Raw genomic sequence first — 15,464 nt, 5'->3', positions numbered from 1 at the left:
GTATTTTGCAGGATGTCCTTCAGTTGGGATTTGTCTAGTATTTCCCTCATGATTAGACAGGAGTTATGGGTTTGGGAAAGGAGGACCGCAGAAATAAAGTACCATTCTCTTTGTATCATATCAAAGGTACATGCTATCAATATGTGTTATCACTGTTGATGTTAACTTGATCACCTGGCTGAGGTAGTGTATGTCAGGTTTTTCCACTGTAAAGTCACTCCATTCCCCCACCTTCCATACTGTACTCTCTGGAAGGAAGCCACTAAGCATAGCCCGTGCTTAGGGAGTGGGGAGTTATCCTCCAACTCCTTGATGGGAAAGTATTTACATAAACTAATTAGAATTCTCCTGCACAAGAAATGTGTGTATTCTATGAGTGCTTTTAAGATGCTAGAATCAACAGGCTCTAAGTATAGAAAAAGAGGGATTGAGAGAAGTCAGAGATGACTGCCAGGTTGCTGTGGGACCTCCTGTGAAATGGTTAGAATACCAGATCTTGGATATACTCCAGATCCTGATAAATGTTTTGGGGAAAGCGTGGAAGCTTTGATGCCTCTGGTTCTAACCTGGGACCACACTATCAGAAGTGGGTAGAGGAGACTCTGGCCCAGAAGGGGGAACATCTTGCCCCAGGGCCAAAGCTGAGAGTACAGGATGCTGAGTCAAGGCATCTTGGACAAAGGAAAGAAACACCTATGAGCAGTATCTGGAGTCAGTCCTAATGAGCACGTGATGCAGTGGAGGGGAGGGGAAAGCAGCAGGGGCAAAGGACCTGGAGAAAGATAACCTGCGTATCCTTGCCTGAGTCTACTCTGGAACACAACGTGACTCTCTCACCCTCTCTAGAGGGTCTCAGTTTTCCCATCTACAGACAGACTAATCATGCTGGGGGATCAGCCCAGGAAAAGCAACCAGCCTAAGATCCCAAATGGAGTCTAGTCTTAAAGCAAACCTCTGAAGTCTGGCCTTCATCATGCTCTTCCCTGATTCCTCTCTATCTCTCTAATTAAATCCCTAGCCTCTCACCCTGGCTCCTCTTTATCCACCCTGTCAGAGAGGGCCTCTGACTTCAGGGACACTGTTAGGACCCAATTATGGGATTCTAATATACTTGGCCAGGATGCTCATGTCCTGGACTGAGGCATGGGAGAAGAAAATGTTCTTTGTCTAGAGTGACATCTTTTCCCTGTGCCCTCACTCCTCAGTGCGTGGTGTGGCTTCAGTTCTGCCCAATCTGGTTCTCCAAAAGGGAGGACTTATTCTAGAAGTCCTTAAGTTCACATCCAACTCCAGAATATATTCTTTGCTGAAGATTAATGAAGACAGGCCCATCTGCTGGGACCCCAAACAGAAACCAGGAGGAGAGTAAGGAATTGTAGATCCAATGTGCCCCAGGGCCTGTTCCCATGCTGAAGCTACTTGTCTTTATATCCATCACAACTCACCCCACTCCCCTGAAGCCTGGAGCGACCTCCTGAGGGTAAGGTTCCCAGGACTTCCTAGGACCAGACCTTTAAAGTGCCACCCACTTCTGTGACTAAAAGTAGATTGGCAGGGACAAAACTAAATTCAGGAAACTAGCTCCCTCCTTCTTTGGTGACCAAAAAGGCCATCAGTGGCTCCCGTGGTTGGGGATGTGGAGGATGGTTAGGGAAGCATCCTATTTTTCATTCCATAAATATTTATTGAGCACATGCTGTGTGCCTGATAGAAACTCAGTGATAAGAACACAGCAAGGGAACATGAACAGACCAAGTTTTTGTCCCCCTGGAGCACAGAGTTGAAACACGTGTTCATAACATTTTCTGGGTGCTATGGACCTGCTTGGTGATCTGGTGAAGCCTATGCATCTTTTCTCAGAAAACAATATCTTTTGAATGCATAAAATAAAATAATTAAAGCCATAAAATATTGAGTATATTTAAATATTGTTATTAAAATATAGAAAAACAAATACGTGTTATAGTAATATATTTGCTCCTTGTTAACCCATTCAATCACAAGATCTAATGGACAGTCTAATGACAAATATGCTTTTGAGATAGAGATGAGATTATATGATATTTCAAGAAATGTGCAACATCTATAATATGACATGAAAATCTCTGTGATTTCTATTAGTGATGGAGTCACAGGTACTATTACTACTATGGCGAGTTATATTCTTTGCTGAAAAGATGCTAAATTTCAATTACAGGAGAGTGGAAAAAAAAACAAAACATTTTTCCCCATCCAAATTTAGGAACCCCTCTAAATCCTGTCCCAGCTGGACTGGAGTGAGGTTTGTGAACCCAAATTAAGAAACCCTGATAATAGGAAAGGCCTTCCTGTATCTCCTCCCTTCTTAAACCCTTTTCGTCTGGAGGACAGAAGCCGGGGTTTTATTCTGGGTCGTACTGCTGTGTGACCTTAAGTCAATCAGTTTGCTTCTCTGAGCCATAGATCCCTAAATCTGAAACAACGGCAAAGGCAAGAATTGGGAGGGGAGACCTTAATTATTTATGCTCCAGGCAACTAATTTATGTTCTCTAATTGAATCCCCTATTGAATGGATGGCATTTCCAGGTAAGATTGTAAAAATTATCTTCCCATTTCACAGATGGTTAAGCTGAGGCTCTGAATGAGGTTGTCACTTGACCAATGTCTTAATCAGCAAGTAGCAGGGGCTGGTGGGTGACTGGCCAGACGCCTATAACCACCTCATCCTCCAGGGATAAAACTGGGAACTACGTTCACTTTAAGCGAGAGAAACCTGGCTCAGAAATGCCTGCAGGTGGGGCGGGGGGTAACCTATGGGAAACTGGCGGCAGAGTCGTGTCTCTTAGCGGAGCGGTGGTTTACGGAGAATAAAACGTCAAGAAGCTGCGCATCTCAGATTGTCCAGTGACTCGCGCCAGGCCTCACTTTGGGCTTCGCGCCTGCGTGCTCCCAACCAACCGCCCGAAGACTTGTCGAACCGACTGGCAAAGAGCGATGACGATCCTCCTCCTGGCCAATCCTATTAAAGGATGGGCTTGGCTCATAAACCAATCAAAGACCCCCAGAGGGGCGGGTTTTCTTGGGCTTGGATCCTAGTTGGGGGGGGGGGGAGGTGTAAAAATAAAGTGTTTCCACCTCCAGCCAATCCCAGGGAAGACAGGAGGGCACTCCTCCAATAGGATCCTGGAGCCATCTGTAGCAGTGGCGGCCTGCGACCACCCCTAGCAGTCTGCCAGGCGGGAGGGACGCATCCGGTGCATTCTCGAGATCCAGTTGCCGGTACCTGGAATCTTCTTGCGCGAGGCAGTGGCGGCACCGACGGCCCAAGGTTCCCGGTGAGACTCTGTAAAGACTGGGGGTAAGGGACGCGGGGGGGAAGATGCCTAGCCAGAGCGCGTGAGAGGTTGGACCTGGGCGAGCTTTTATCCCGGCGGCCTCTCAACCCTAGGTCAGCAGGTTGCGGAGGATCGTGCGGGTAGCAAAAGGAGGGCGAGTGCTACTGCGGCCCCAGACAGCGACCAGGTAAGTACCCTGCGGAGCCCACCCCCATGCCTACCCTCCGCACTCCCCTCATTTCTGTCTCTTGATAAACGGTGTACTTTGCAGGTCTGCAGCTCACGTGATTGTCTGCTTGCTTGTCTCAAAGTCTCCGTCTCTCTCTGCCCACTCCACTCCGTGTCTGTCCCCACCTTTCTGTCTGCCTTTACCTTTCTGTCTGGCTCCCTCTCTGAGACATAGGAGACCACCCAGACCTACAAGGCTGAATCCTGATCCAACCAATAAAAACTAGCTGTAAAACCTCGAGCCTCACCCAGCTGGGCCTCAGTTTCCTCATCTGTCAAATGGGAGTCTAATAATCTCCTGAGACAATACATGTGCCTCACTTTGCCCTGCTGCCTGGCCCCTAGAAAAGTGTCAGTAAATAATAACTGTTATGATTGAAAAGAATATAGTCTCTCTTGGCTTTTGCCTTTATTTTTTCCTGTCTCTGACCCTCCCCCCCACCCCAATTGGTTCTTCTTTGTGAATGTTTCTTTCTCTGTTATTGCTTTTCCTCTTTCTGCCTCTTTCCCAACTGGTTAGAGGTACATTGTTTATAGCAATGAGCTTGACCTAAGAGTGCCTATCAGCTTAGTCTGGGGCTCTTGTCTGTTCTGTGGGTAAACAAACGGAGCCTGGCCTTAGGCTGCTTCTGGCCTCATTGAGGAGACAATGTTCCCCAGCTATTGTGTTAAATATGTGAGACCTACCCCCGTAGGGTGGGGAGCAGCTTAGATGAAAAAGTGAATTAGGCTCCTATCCTGTATCATGTTAGTTACTACAAGAAAACCAGAGACCAGGGGTCTTCTCATTACAGCCCTGGAGTTGACCAGGCGTCTGGAACTCACCTTCAGTCATCAGCAAAATCCCCTTCATTCTCACCCTGGTTTCTGAATAGTCCTGTTGGGTTTTTTTGCCTTGCCTTAGTGGTTCGCATACCTTTTGGACACAGCACTCCATTTTTATAATGTACATTTTGAAATATCTCCTTCACTGTTCTGAACTGAAGTGCATAGATAATAGAATCCGTCTACACACATAATTCCCGTCAAAACCAATATAGTGTTCTAATTGGATATAAGGGAGAAGTAAAGGAAAAATAATTTATAATAAAGTAATATATTTGATTATCTTTTTTTTCTTTTAAAATATATATTTCAATATGTAAAGGCTGGGATATAATTCCACTGGAAGACATATGGAGTGGTCTTGAACATAATGGAGTGGTCTTGAATATATATATATATATATATATATATAATGCTTGTACCTGGGACTGTACATATAATGCTTGTACCTGGGAGTGTGACAGCTACACTGTGACTCAGAAACCATGGATAGGGTGATGTGATTTTCCTCGATGATGAGCAGTTCTTCATAAGGTTCTAAACAAAACGCAGTACAATCTTCCCTCAATTTATATGATGGTTGAATTACTGGAAAAGTCATTATATATTAAAATCCATAATCTGGCTCCCATAAGCTCTCTGATCTTATTTCCTACGACTCTCCCCACTTACTCCCTCTCTTTCACCCATCCTGACCTCCTCTAGGCTACTTGAACATATTAGGCACACATCCACCTCAGGAGGTTGAACTGGGCCATCCGTTGTACCTAGAATGCTCCCCTCTCCAATATCCACAAAGCTCATGCCCTCACCTCCTTCAGGCCTCTACTCAGATGTCACTTTCTCAATGAGGCCTACCCTGACCTTCATATTTAAAATTGTAGCACTCTCCTAGCACATACCCTGCTCTGTTTTTTCCATAGTGCTTCTCACCCTCTTACGTAACATAATTTACATCTTTATTATGTTTGTTGTTTATTGTCTGACTCTCGCACTCAATTGTAAACTCCAGAAGGGCAGACATGGTTTGTTTGTGTCCTGATGTATCCCTATTACCTGAAACAATGCTTGGACATAGTAGTCTCTCAATAAATGTTTATTGAATCAATGAATGAATGAACAGGTTTTTCACCTACGTGATTATCTGATGGAACATTCTAAAGTTGCATGGGATGCATTATGATTGTTAGCCGTGTGGAGCTGTTTTGTGCACTGCAGAATGCTGAGCATCCCTGGTCAGTGCCCACTGAATGTCACAAGTAATCTCCAATTATTTTGACAGTCAAAAATGCTCCCAAAACACCCCTTGCCTGTCTGTTCAATCCCTCACTGAGAACAACTACTTGAATAGAAATCTGGCTTTTCCCTGAGCACTCTGCTCCCCCAGCAGCCCTCTCATACCCCTCCTGCCAGGAGATTAGGACATGAGAGTAGGTGTCCTCACTCTATATGTCCTTTCTAGACATTTTCTCTCCCTCCTCCTTAAACATTGTTTTTTTAGAATTAAAACCTTCTTATTTTTAAATAATTTCAGACTTTTTAAAAGTTATAGAAACAATACAAAGAATCCCCATATATCCTTCACTTAGATTCCCCAAATGTTAAGAAATTACACAACTACATTTCAATTATCAAAATTAGGAAATGAACAATGGTACAATACTCTTAATGACAGTATAGAACCTATTTGAATTTCATCATTTTTTCCACTACTATAATTTTTTTTAATATTTCTTTATTTATTTGGCTTCATTGGGTCTTAGTTGTGGCACATGGAATCTTTGCTGCATTTTTTAATATAAATTTATTTATTTTAATTGGAGGTTAATTACTTTACAATATTGTATTGGTTTTGCCATTAGATTCAGGATTCCACATTGTGTTTAGCTGTCATATCGCCTTAGGCACTTTTTTTTAGATAAGCAACAAAAATTTCTTGTATAACATGGGATTATACCCAATATCTTGTCATAACCTATAGCGGAATATAATTTGCAAAAAGAAAAATACATAAAACAAAAACAGAAAACCTAATCCCTATGTTATACACCTTAAACTAACACAATATTGTAAATCAACTATACATTTTTTTTAAATTTCAGTTTACAAACCTGTAGAGAAGAAAAGCCCAACATATATATTACACATTTCTATGAATATAGTTTGTCCATGAGAATACATGAAAATTTTTATTATATTCAACAATGAGAAATTAGCATGTGTCAATGCAATTATTTCTTCAATCAAACATGTACTTATTTAGTTTATCTCCAATAATACATCACCGTGTACCTTTTTTCTTTTTTAAATTATGAAAGTATGATAACACATTTACAGGAGACTTGAAAAATACAGAGCAAATTTACATATAGTTCCACTATGTAGTAAGTACGGTTACTTTTTTAAGTAGATAAATTTAAGATTTTTAGTTGGAGTTTCAATATCAAACTCTCAAAAATTAATGGAATGAATAAACAGAAAAGTATAAGGATATAGTAGACCTGAAAAGTACTATGAACCAATTCAACATAATTAAGATTTATACAATTTTCACACAACAGCAGGATACAAATACTATTCAAGTTCCCATAGACTATAAACCAGGAGACACTGGAACATATCAACCTGGGAATTGAACCTGGGTCTCCTGCATTGCAGGCAGATTCTTTACCAGCTGAGTAACACTGGAACATATCCAGGGACAGAAAACAAGGTGCAAAAACTTCATGGTCTGAAAGTATTGAAATCATACAGAGTCTGTTCTCTTATCACTGTGGAATTATGTTAGAAATCAATATCAAAAGATATTCAAAAATAACCCACATATTTTCAAGCACAATGTGACATTTACCAAGAGACATTTACTTTGACTTAGCCATTGAAAAAACAGAGGGTGATTGCAGCATTTAAATGAGAAATTAATATCAAAGATTCTTTAAAAAAACATATATTTGGAAATTAAATGTCTACTTTTAAATTATGAATGTATCTAATAAGCCATAACAAGAAAAATTAGAAAATATAACAGAATAAAAATGAAAAGAGAATTTATCAGAATTTGTTGCATGCAGCTGAAGCTGCTCAATGCAACTAAATGCTATATAGAATCTTGACTAAGGTATGAAAACAGATAATGGACACTAACAGAATTTTATGAAATTTGAATAAAATCTACACTTTAGTTTATAATACTGTATCACACGTTAATTTACTGGATTTTTTTTTTACAGCATAGTATTTCTTTATATTCTCAGAATTGGAGTAGAAATTTCAAGCCTCATTCAACATTTTTTTTAAATCACTAAGGTAATAAGCTTTCTAGACTTTTAGCAATAATACTAGAGGCCAGAATAAATAGAACGATATCAAAGTTTTGAGTGAATATAAATTAGAAATCTAGCATTCTATTCATGCTTAGTCAAACAAGTGGAATCAAAATGTCATGATTTCTTTGGCTATGCAAAAAGTTGTGAGTTTTCTAAAATATATATATTACACATACTATATTGTATTATACATACTATATATGTATACAAAAGCTTTTCTACACTTGATAAAAGCTTGAGAAAGAACAACAAAAAACGAGACTGAGAAACTGGAAGAACATAAACTAAATGAAATGCGAGCACTGAATATGAAATAGAAAAAGTGAAACAAGCTAGAGAAAAGTAAAAGATCATCACATCTTCCAACTGTTTTTAAACATGTTTGCTTATTAGAAACACACCTGGAGTTAAGCTTTGGAGAAAAAAGCAAAACCTCGGCATTTGTGTTTTTCATCCAATTACAAGATAATTCTGATATGTATTTGGATTTTAAAAATTGATTGCAGGTTTTTCTATTAAATGGTAGTTTTATGATATAGAATTTTATTATTTCTGTTGACCAATCATGATACAATGGTTTTGAATGAATAATAGTTATATAGTCACAATAGTAAAAGATATTAATCAGTTTTCACAATCAATGGACAAAAAATAAAAGATAATTACAATTGCTAGCCATAATGGGAGCGTGATTAACCTAACAATATAAAGTAATCACATACAGTTTGGGGGATTACGTAGAAGGATGTGGTAAGTGGAAGTGCTTATGTGCACGTGTGTTTTCGTCCCCCCAGCCAGCCTATGTTTTTTGTTTGGTGCATTTATTCTTTTCTTCTTCTTTTTTTTTTTTTTTTGTTTGGTGCATTTAATCCATTTACACTTAAGGAAATTGTTGATATGTATGATCCTATTACCATTTTCATAATTGTTTTGAGTTTGTGTTTTGTAGGTCTTTTCCTTCTCTTGTGTTTCCTGCCTAGCGAAGTTCCTTTAGCATGTGTTATAAAGCTGGTTTGGTGGTGCTGGATTCTCTTAACTTTTACTTGTCTGGAAAGGGTTTAATTTCTCCATTAAATCTGAACAAAGAGTCTTGCAGGTAGAGTGTTCTTGGTTGTAGTTTCTTCCCTTTTATCACTTTAAATATATCATGCCATTCCATTCTGGCTGGTAGAGTTTCTGTTGAGAAATCATCTGATAACCTTATGGGAGTTCCCTTTTATATTATTTATTCTTTTTCCCTTGTTGCTTTTAAAATTTTATCTTTGTCTTTAATTTTAGTCAGTTTGATTATTATGTGTCTCGGTGTTTTCCTCCTTAGGTTTATCCTGCTTGGGACTCTGTGCTTCCTGGACTTGGTTGACTATTTCCTTTCCCGTGTTAGGGACATTTTCAGCTATTATCTCTTCAGATATTTTCCCAGATTCTTTCTTCTCCTTCTGGACCCCTGTGATGAGAATGTTGGTGGATTTAATGCTGTCCCGGAGGTCTTTCAGGCTGTCTTCATTTCTTTTCATTCTTTTTTCTCGATTGTGCTCTGTGGCCATGACTTCCAGTATCTTGTCGTCCAGGTCATTTATCCATTCTTCTGCCTCAGTTATTCTGCTATTGATTCCTTCTAGTGTATTATTCATCTCTGTTTGTTCTTTAGTTCCTGTAGATCTTTGGTAAACATTTCTTGCATCTTTTCCATCATTATTCTGAATTCTTTATCTGGAAGGTGCCTATCTCCAATTCATTTAGTTTTTCTGGGGTTTTATCTCATCCCTTGGACATAAATTTCTGCTTTTTCATCCTGATTAACTTTCTGTGATGTGGTTGGTTTTTGTTCCAGCAGCTGTGGGATTATAGTTCTTGCTTCTTCTGTCTGCCTTCTGGTGGATAAGGCTAAGAGGCTTGTATCAGCTTCCTGATGGGAGGGACTGGCAGTGGGAAAACCTGAATCTGGCTCTAGTGAGCAGGGCCATGCTCAGTAAAACTTTAATCCAGTGGTCTACTGATGGGTGGGGCTGCGCTTCCTCCCTGTTAGTTGTTTGGCTTGAGGTAACCCAGCCCTGGAGTCTACAGGCTCCATGGGCCTAGGCCAAGGCACAGGACTACTGCTGCCAGTGCCCGCATCTCTGTGATGAGCCACTGCTGACCCATGCCTCTGCAGGAGCCCCTCCCATATGAGCAGGTAGGTCTGGTTCAGTTTCCTGTGGGGTCACTGCTTTTTTTCCTGTGGATCCTGGTACATGCAAGATTTTTTTTGTGCCCTCCAAGAGTGGAGTCTCTGTTTCTCCTAGTCCTGTGGAAGTCCTATAATCAAATCCTGCTGGCCTTCAAAGTCAGATTCCCTGGAGATTCCTAGTTCCTATGCTGGCTCCCCAGGCTGGGAAGTCTGACCTGGGGCTCAAAACCTTCACAACAGTGGGAGAACATCTTTGGTATTATTTTTCTCTAGTTTGTGGGAGAAATAGATGTGGGCTTTGATTTTATCATGGTTGCAAACCTCCTACTGTCTTTTTGCACCTTCTCCTTTGTCTTTGGAAATGGGGTAACTTTTTTGGTGTGTTCCAGAATCCTTCTTGGGTTTCCCTGGTGGCTCAGTGGTAAAGAATCTGCCTGCAATGCAGGAGACCCAAGTTCAGTCCCTGGGTCAAGAAGATCCCCTGGAGAAGTAAATAGCAACCAACTCTAGTATTCTTGCATGGGAAATCCCATGGATAGAGGAGCCTGGCAGGCTACAGTCTGTGGAGTCACAAAGAGTAGGATATGACTTAGTGACTGACTAAACAACAGCAAGCATCCTCCTATCAATGTTTGTTCAACAACTAGTTGTGATTTTGGTGCTCTCAGGAGAAAATGAGCGCACATCCTTCTACTTCGCCATTTTGAATGGTACTCTCTCCTTAGACATTTTTAATCTGGTACTGTTCTTTAGTCTTTCTTGGTCTTTCATGCCTTTGATACTTTTGAAGAGTCCTAGGCAGTGATTTTATAAAAGTTGGGTTTGTCTGATATTTCTTGTGATTATAGTTAAGCAAGGATGCCACAGAAGAGATGTGCCTTCAGTGCTTTTTATCAGGAGGCGCATGATGTCAGTTTAGCAATACTGGTTTTGTTCACATTGACTTTGTTTAAGTTGATGTCTGCAGGTTTCTCCATTGTACTCTTTTTTTTCCTTTGTAATTAATGACTAATTTATGGAGAGTTACATTAAGATTATATGAGTATCAACCACTTTGTTTTAAATCTCAAGTCATCAGACTATACCATCACCTATCTGTCTGTTATAGTCAGGTACAGACATACACATGTACCTGCCTCATGCCTCATGCCCCATTCCTAGAAAAATTTAGCTACCAGCTCACTGTTACTCTGTGTAACACTACTCCAGTCCTACTTCTTGGTGATTTTAATATCCTCATAGATGACCCTTCCAATGTTCTTGTCAGTTCTGTAGTCTGTTTTTCTATGGTATTCTTGCCTTCAGCCCCACCTCAGGCGTGCACCCTGATAGTCTTCCCCATTGTATCAGTTACCTGTGACTGCATCACCTCCATAATCTGTTTCAGGCATCCTGCTCTCCAACCAGTATCTATCGTTCTAGCTCACTCCTTCCAGCACCCCAATTCCAACAGCCCTTCAATGCCACTGGGATTGAACGTTTTCACTACCCTTTACTTTCTCCAGGTTCCCATGTCCTTCCTTTAATCAGCTTAGATTCTGTGGTCCATCAAAATAATCATCCCCTTGCATACATCCTCACTTCCCTTGCCCTCTGTCGCTATAGCATACTTATCAGGCAAAACACCAGCCCTGCTTAAATCCAACTCTGCCAGCTCCACTGTGCTTCCCTAGACCATTCACTGGCCTGCCCTTCTAGATGACTATTTCATGCCTTCTCTCTCCTCAAATCTCCAACACCTCCTCTTCCATCCTAGGCTCAGGCTGCCCACTTGATTGAAAATTTTAAACCATCAGAAGAAAACCTCCACAGATTCCCATTATTACAGCCAAATACCAAACAGCATCTGTACTCACATACTCTGCCTTGTTTTTTGTTACTATGGAAAAATTGTCCATACTGTCATCAAAATCCTGTTCTTCCAGTTTGGCACTAGATCCTATCCTCTTACCTACATGAGGATATTGCTTCAGCAATTTCTCCCTCTCTCCTGCCTCAATTTCCCCCTCTCTACAAGATTATTCCCACTAGCACACAGACATCCTATTATTGCTTCCATCTCTTTGTTGCAGCTTTGTTGAGATATATTTCACATACCATAAAACTCACCCTTTTAAAGGGTACTATTCGGTGGTCTTTAGTATATTCACAGCATTGTGCAGCCATCACCACAGTCAATTTTAGAACATTTTTATTCCCTCCAAAAAGAAGCTTCATACTCGATAGCAGTTACTCCCCACAACTCCCCCTCCCCCCAACCCTAGGCAGCCACTAATCTGCTTTCTGTTTCTATTGATTTGTCTCATCTAGACATCTCATATAAATGGGATCATACAGTATATTGGCCCTTGTGAGTGGCTTCTTTCACTTAGAATATGTTTTCTTTTCTCTTGGGTAGATACCTAGCAGTGGGACTGCTTGGTCATATGGCAATTCTGTGTTTAACTTTTTGAAGAACTGTCAAAACTGTTCACAAAAGTGGCTGCACTAGACTTCGGTCAAAACACTGTTATTCCACTGAAAGGGGCATGCGTCCTGTCCCTGGTCAGGAAACAAAGATCCCACATGCCTTGAGGCATGGCAAAAAAATAGGAAAAGGAGGAGACTGCACATTTTACATTCAGTCAGCAATGTTTAAGGTTTCAGTTTCTTCATATCCTCAACACTTTTTATTTTATTGCCTGTCTTTTTTATTATAGCCATCCTAATGAGTGTGAAGTGGTGTCTCATTGTGGTTTTTATTTACATTTCCCTAATAATTAATGCTGTTGAACACCTTTTCGTGTGTTTATTGGCTATTTGTACATCATTTTTGGAGAAATGTCTGCTTAAATCATTAGCCCTTTTAAAATTAGATTATTTATCTTTTTATTGTTGGATTGTAAGAATTCTTTATATATTTTAAATATGTCTCTTGTCAGATATATGAATTGCAAATCTTTCCTCCCATTCTGTGGGCTATTTTTTCACTTTCTTGGGGGTGTCCTTTGATTCACAAAAGCTTTTAATTTTGATGAAGTTCAATTTATCTGGCTTTTTCTTTACTTACTTGAGCTTTTTGTGTCATATACAAGAAATCATTCCATAAACCAAGGTCACAAAGATTTATTCCTTTGTTTTCTTCTAGGAATTGCATGGTTTTAACTCTTAAATTTAAGCCAGTGATCCATTTTGAATTAATGTTTGTGCTTGCTGTGAGGTAGGAGTCCAGATTTCATTCTTCTACTTGTGGATATCTAGTTGTCCCAGCACCTGTTGTTGAAAAGACTATTATTTCCCTCATTGAATTGTCTTGACTTTGGGAAAAATCAGTTGACCATAAATCATAAATGTAAATGTTAATTTTTGAACTCTCAATTCTATTCCATTGAATTACATGTTTGTTACTATGCCAGACCACACTGTTTTGATTAAATTAGCTATGTAGTCAATTTTTAAATCAAGAAATGGGAGTCCTCCAACTTTGTTCTTCTTTTTCAAGATTGTTTTGGCTAAGTCCTTTGCATTTCCATATGAATTTAAGAATCATCTTGTCAGTTCCTGCAGAGAATCAGCTAAAATTTTTATAGAGATAGTGTTGAATCTGTATATTAATTGGGGAAGTATTGCCATTTAACAATATTAAGTCATCCAATCCGTGCCTTCTTTTTTTCAAAAGTGTTTTGTATTTTCAGTGTACAAGTCTTACACTTATTTTGTTACTTATCCTAGATGTTTTATTCTTTTTGCTACTATTATAAATTGGGTTGTTTTCTTACTTTCACTTGCTGATTGTTTAGTGCTAGTGTGTAAAATACAGTTGATTTGTTTATTGATTTCTATCTGGTCACATTTCTGAACTTGTTTATTAGTTCAAATAGTTTTGTTTTTTTTTTTTTTTACTGGATTCCTTAGGAGTTTCTGTATATAAGATCATGTCATCTACAAATAGAGGTTGTTTTACTTTTATTTTCCCATCTGGTTGCCTTGTATTTATTTTTTCTTGACTAATTACCCTGGCTAGAGTTATAGTATTGACTAGAAACAACAAGAGCAGACATCCTTATCTTCTTCCTGATCTTAGGGGGAAAGTATTGAGTATTTCTCCAATAAGCATGTTGTTAGCAGTTGAGGAAATTCTCTTCTACTCCTAGTTCCCTGAGTGTTTTTGCCACAAATGGATATTCAGTTCAGTTCAGTCGCTTAGTCGTGTCCGACTGTGACCCTGTGAACTGCAGCACGCCAGGCCTCCCTGTCCAACACCAACTCCTGGAGCCTACCTGAACTCATGTCCATTGAGTCGGTGATGCCATCCAACCATCTCATCCTCTGTCATCCCCTTCTCCTCCTGCCCTCAATCTTTCCCAGCATCAGGGTCTTTTCAAATGAGTCAGCTCTTCGCATCAGGTGACCAAAGTATTGGAGTTTCAGCTTCAACATCAGTTATTCCAATGAACACCCAGGACTGATCTCCTGGAGGATGGACTGGTTGGGTCTCCTTGCAGTCCAAGGGACTCTCAAGAGTCTTCTCCAACACCACAGTTCAAAAGCATCAATTCTTCGGTGCTCAGCTTTCTTTATAGTCCAACTCTCACATCCATACATGACCACTGGAAAAACCATAGCCTTGACTAGACCGACCTTTGTTGACAAAGTAATGTCTTTGCTTTTTAATATGCTGTCTTGGTTGGTCATAACTTTCCTTCCAAGGAGTAAGCGTCTTTTAATTTCATGGCTGAAAGTGCCATCTGCAGTGATTTTGGACCCCAAAAAATAAAGTCTGACACTGTTTCCACTGTTTCCCCATCTGTTTGCCATGAAGTCATGGGACCAGATGCCATGATCCTAGTTTTCTGAATGTTGAGCTTTAAGCCAACTTTTTCACTTTCCTCAAGAGGCTCTTTAATTCTTCACTTTCTGCCATAAGGGTGGTATCATCTGCATATCTGAGGTTATTGATATTTCTCCCAGCAATCTTGATTCCAGCTTGTGCTTCTTCGAGTCCAGCATTTCTCATGAAGTTCTCTGCATCTAACTTAAATAAGCAGGGTGACAATATACAGCCTTGACATACTCCTTTTCCTCTTTGGAACCAGTCTGTTGTTCCATGTCCAGTTCTAACTGTTGCTTCCTGACCTGCATATAGGTTTCTCAAGAAGATGGTCTGGTATTCCCATCTCTTTCAGAATTTTCCACAGTTGATTGTGATCCACACAGTGAAAGGCTTTGGCATAGTCAGTAAAGCAGAAATAGATGTTTTTCTGGAACTCTCTTGCTTTTTCGAGGATCCCTCGGATGTTGCCAATTTGATCTCTGGTTCCTCTGCCTTTTCTAAAACCAGCTTAAACATCTGAAAGTTCACGGTTCATGTATTGCTGAAGCCTGGCTTGGAGAATTTTGAGCATTACTTCACTAGCGTGTGAGATGAGTGCAATTGTGCGGTACTTTGAGCATTCTTTGGCATTGCCTTTCTTTGGGATTGGAATGAAAGCTGACTTTTTCCAGTCCTGTGGCCACTGCTGAGTTTTCCAAATTTGCTGGCATATTGAGTGCAGCACTTCCACAGCATCATCTTTCAGGATTTGAAACAGCTCAACTGGAATTCCATCACCTCCACTAGCTTTG

At 40.1% G+C, this 15,464-nt stretch overlaps 1 long non-coding RNA gene across 3 annotated transcripts in view; it reads left to right on the top strand.

Moving 5' to 3' along the window:
• The first annotated feature begins 3,050 nt into the window (after positions 1-3,050).
• LOC138931020 (uncharacterized) overlaps positions 3,051-15,464 on the top strand; it is a 74,514-nt gene continuing 62,100 nt past the window's right edge. For all 3 annotated transcript variants that reach the window (XR_011446325.1, XR_011446327.1, XR_011446326.1), the window contains exons 1-2: positions 3,051-3,314; positions 3,428-3,501. This is a non-coding gene — a long non-coding RNA (uncharacterized lncRNA). The remainder of the gene's footprint in view (positions 3,315-3,427; positions 3,502-15,464) is intronic.

Source organism: Ovis canadensis, chromosome X (assembly GCF_042477335.2).
Source record: "Ovis canadensis isolate MfBH-ARS-UI-01 breed Bighorn chromosome X, ARS-UI_OviCan_v2, whole genome shotgun sequence".
NCBI classification, from domain to species: Eukaryota; Metazoa; Chordata; class Mammalia; order Artiodactyla; family Bovidae; genus Ovis; species Ovis canadensis.
The sequence above is the reverse complement of the archived record's forward strand: the minus strand, read 5'-3'. Positions and strand labels throughout refer to the sequence as shown.